Source organism: Marmota marmota, unplaced genomic scaffold, assembly GCF_001458135.2.
Source record: "Marmota marmota marmota unplaced genomic scaffold, marMar, whole genome shotgun sequence".
Taxonomy (NCBI): domain Eukaryota; kingdom Metazoa; phylum Chordata; class Mammalia; order Rodentia; family Sciuridae; genus Marmota; species Marmota marmota.
The window spans coordinates 1,804,964-1,809,747 of record NW_025999894.1 but is presented as its reverse complement, the minus strand read 5'-3'; positions in this window follow the sequence as shown (position 1 = coordinate 1,809,747).

Genomic DNA, 4,784 nt, shown 5'->3' with positions numbered 1-4,784 from the left:
TCCACAGAGCCGTACAGCCAATACCATCATCTGATATTAGAACTTTTGACTCCCTCCCTAAGAGAAACCCCGCCCCATCAGCAGCCACCTTTTTCTTCCTGCTCCGGTCCCTGGCACCTACTCAGCGACTTCAGGATTTGCATGTTCTGGTCATTTCATAGGAACAAGGTCAGAGGCCCTTCTGCACCTGGCACTGGTGTAGTTTTAATATGCAACTTTCGAAACCTATTTTCACCTAGAATGACAAAGTCACCTTTTCCATATTGCCACCAAGATCGTTACGATAAATAGGCTGGACTCTTGCGTACGATGGAGAGATTTTTAATAGTTTCCGCAACTCTCTGGGTGACCACCAACAGCTCGCTGAGGCCCCACTGTTGCTGGGCCAGACCAGTTTGGTGGCCTCCTCCTTGGCCTCCCTGTCCCCGTTCTTGCCTGCGTTGGTCCTGAGGGCAGCCAGACGAGAGCCAAATGGAAGTCAGATCCTGTTCCTCCCTTATCCAGAACTCTTAATGGCTCTCATCTCCCAGAGGACTTTAAACCAAACTCCCCGCCACAAGTGGCAGTCCCCCGTGCAATCTGACCTCTACCCGCTAGTCACTGCCAGCAGCTGGGAAGGTCGGGATAAAGGGTTTCCATCCCTCACCTTCCTCAACTCACAAATGACACAAGTCCAAACTCAATGACTTCACCTTCTCCCACTCTCTCCTGGGCGCTGCTCTAACACGCCAAGTATAGCCCCACCCCAGGGCCTTTGCACTAGTCCTTGCTTCTGCCTGGAACACATCTCTCCTAGATATCTGCCCAGCACCCCAGCCACTCTCTATTCGGGTAGGTCGGCTGTCTTTTTCTTCCTAACACTCACTACCTGATATATCTGTTTGTTCACTGCCTTCTCTCCCTCTAAAATGGCAGCTCTGTGGCAGGTTGTCTTGTTCGCTGATAGATCCCCAGCACCTAGCCTGGGGTTGCAGCTGTGACTAGTTGGGCTGTTTCCAATAAAATCAGGAATGTAAAGAAGCAAATGGAAAACCCAGGCACCCCACACGGCAGACGTTACGCACGGACGGTGGACATGTGGTGTTGTCGTGAAGTGAGCCAGCATCCTTACATCAGGAGAGGTCACATAAAAAAAAAATCCAAATTCCGGCTGCTCCAGAAAACCCGGCTCTGGTCATGTGGGGCCACACACCCTCGGGACCACCACCATCAGCAGGCATGGAGAGCCTGGGCCCGGGGCTCCCACCCATCATCCGTCCTGGGGTTGAAGGCCTTGTGTCCCCTGAGAGACACCCGAGTCGTGGTGTCCGTAGGACAGCTTTCTCTGGGGAGACCTCAGGTCTCCCCAACAGCTGCCGCCTGATATGCCAGAGCCGTATCAGCGCCCTGAAGGGCCCCAGCCACCAATGAGGGTTCTCCGTGTCTTTGTTCCACTCGGGGACCTTCCTGAGCACACCGAGCTCTCTCCATCCCTAAGTGCCCAGCCTCCACTTCATCTTGTGTCTTCCAAGGGCCCCACTTTCCCCTGAGGAGCCTTCGAGGTACCCCGGCATTGTACGTGTGCCTGGTGTGCCCTGCTTCCATCTGGACCCTGAGCTGGGGGGACTCTCCCCGCCCCCAGGCCCTGGCAGAGTGCAGTCTGGCACCTGGTGGGCCTGCAGGGACATTGTTACCCAGGAGCACCATGTGGGGGCAGCGGGAGGAGCTGAGGGTCTGATCTGGGTCACAACCGGTGCCCCCATGCCCTTGTCAGTCACCTCTCATGCACCAGGGGTCACAGGGGCACAAAGATGTAAAACCCAGTGGCAGGGCGGGTGGGGGGGGGGTTGCAATGGGAGACGGGTCCAGCAGGGCCAGGGCAGCTGGGCCTGTGTGTGCTCAGGATCAGGACAGAGGGCTCCACGCTGGGACTCGTCCCACGTTCTCCCAAGGCCTCAGTCTCCCCACCCGCACTGAGTGCCCCCCTGATCAGCGGCGGCCTCTGAGGCCCCGCTGCCCGGCCCCGCCTCCCCATCCTGGAGAGGTTTTCCGGGTACTGCGGGCCCTGCCTTCCCATCCATCAGGATTTTGCTGCATTCCTGTGAGTCATTCTCCAAACAAACCGTGCGAGGGAGAGAAAGGAGCAGGGGAGGGGGAGGGGAGGCTGGGAAACAAACCCAACCCTACTTCCTCCCTCCCGCCTGCCCCCAGCGCCCCCTTCCATGCACTCATGGGGCTCCCAGGGAGAGCTCTGGAGTATGAGGCAGGTCAGCTTGTGCTGTGGACTTGCTGTGTGACCTCGGGCAAGACCCTTGCTCTCTCTGGGTCTCTGGAGAAAACCACCCTGAAAGGTCCGCACCTACAGGATGGTAGAAGGCTCTCAGAAGCAGACGAGGCAAGGTGTCGTCCTGATGTTTCTGAAGTGCTCCCTTCCGGGCCTCAGTCTCCCCACCTTGGTAGGCACACCTGGAGACTCAGCTGGACATGGAGAGCCCAGATGTCCAAGTCACCTGTGCCAATCGCAAGGCTGGGGCCAGCCGGCAGGGCCTCCCACAAAAAGCCCTAGTCTCAGTGGCTGCTGTGTGGCCATTCCCTAGTGGCAGATGAAATGCCACCTTTGGCAATCTCTGACTCATAGGCCCAGGGGCCAGAGGATGAGGAGGGGGTCTGGGTAGACCCCAGGTCAGGGGTTGGGAGGGACCTCTCTTCACAGCAGCAGCCCTCAGCCACAGCTGTGTGTCCATGTTGTGTGTGGGGGGGCAGTCGTGCATGCTGGAGAGCCGGACGGGTACCCCAGGAGGCTCTGGTCATGTGGCTTGGAGCCTGAATCATGGATCCGGGGGACGGGAAGTGTGTGTGTGTGTGTCTGTGGGACACTGTGTGTCAGCACGGGGTGGGGGGGGTGGGAGCCAGCTCTTCCTCCCCAAATGCTCCTTCCTGTGGCGAAGACTCTCTCTGAACTGTTTCTCTGAGAAGCAGGTTCCTGAGTCACCTTGGCCGCTGCCACCACCTCTAATGGCAGGAGGGGGTGGTGGGGGGCTAACCAACCGCCCGTGGGGCCTCCCTGGTGTGCATGTGTGTCTCTGCCGCCGCAGCCCTGATGTGACGTGGTGGTGTGGTGAGGCCCGGGGCAGTGGGAAGTGTGTGTGAGCCTGGGTGAGAGGGATCTGGGAGGGTAGGAGAGGGGTGTGTGGGTGTCCATGAATTGACCACAAGTGGCAGGGGCGCGTGGGCGTGTCCACGTGGACCTGAATGAGTGTGTGGGTGTCGTCTCTGCTGCCAAGTGAGCTGGCACCCGGTGTGGTGTGTGCGTGCATGTGCGGTGGGCAAGAGAATTTCCTCCCCAAGAGCCAGGCTTGGCCACGTCCTTTTCCGAGCGCTCGAGTTCTCTTCCGGCTCCTCGGAGAGCGGGTTCAAGAGCCTGGGAGCTGCACCCAGCAGCCTGCACAGCACTTAGCCATGGGCCCCCTCAGGGTTCAGAGCCAAGCTCGGGCCCTTGGCCCAGACAGATACCGTAACACATGGAACTTTGGACTTTGTTGGGGTTCATGAACCTGAGCAGGGGGGCCCCACTTCCACAAGGCCCAGCAGTTCCACGGACCTAGAAGCAGGCGCTTAGGGCCAGAGCCAGTCCTGAGGCCTAGGAGTGGAGGGGTGTGGAGGGCAGGCCTGGTGGTAGGGGCCTCTGGAGACAGGTGATAAGAAGGGAGTGGGGTCCTGGGCACCTGGGGCTGGGGGCACTTCGGAGTGTGAGAAAGCAGAGACAGAATGAGAGGAGCCAGCTCTCTGTGTCCCTGCGATGGTGGACAGCACAGTCACATGCTCAGAACCTGCTCTGGTACTGACCGGCCCTGGGTTTCCTGAGCTTCCCCAGCTGCCCCGGGAGGAGGAAGGACGCTACCCATCTTCAGAGGCTCTCAGCCAGGCCTGCAGCACTCAGGCCCTCCATCGGTGGTCCTGCTGCTGCCAGGGACTCGGGAGGAGTCCCAGGAGGACACTCCTCTCCTTCCCTTCTACTCTCTGGATCTGTCTTCCCACCTGTTCAAATGGGTTGGGGTGGGGGGGCCCCTGAGAGACCCGGCGGCCACCCCCGACTCATTTCTTGGGAGATAAAAGCTGGCCTGTGTGTGGCTGCGGTCTCTCGAGGACTCCACACCCACCCTGCACCTGAGGATAGGGCAGGCCCTCAAAGGACTCTGAGATAAATGTTCCCTTTGTGCTTGGATCAGAGGGTGGCAGGGGCCCTGATCACAGGGTTCAGCTCCGCGCCTCGGCAGTCGTAAAGTCAGACAGCTTGAGCATTGCGCACAGAGGAAGGGTGGACGGTCTCTGGTCTCTCCTGACTCCCAGGCCATTGCTCTGCGACGCTCGGCCGATTAGCAGGGGAGTGTGGGCAGGAGGTGGCCAGCACGGAAGGACAAGTCCACAGAGAATCCCCAAGTCTCAGACACGGCACGGGAGCTGTCTGGGAATCCCAGGAGACGTACCAGAGGGGGGACTCCCCTCGCCCTCCCATCAGGACTCAGCCTGGGATGCTAAGCTTTCGGGCTTCGAGAAGGGGGCTCGCCTGAGAGGGCAGCCCAGAGGGGAGGGCAGGAGATTGCCAAAGCCAGCTCCCATTCATTCGGTGGATGCCAATTAGCATTAGTGTCAGCAGAGAAAACAGGGGTGCACCAAGTGACCAGCTTCCCACCATTCAAGGGCCCTCTCTCAGAAGGGCCACCCCCTGTTTTATCTTGAAATCCACATACACTTGGAGGGACCCAAAGAGGAAAAGGAGAAAGTGCGGGGTCACAGCGAAGTGA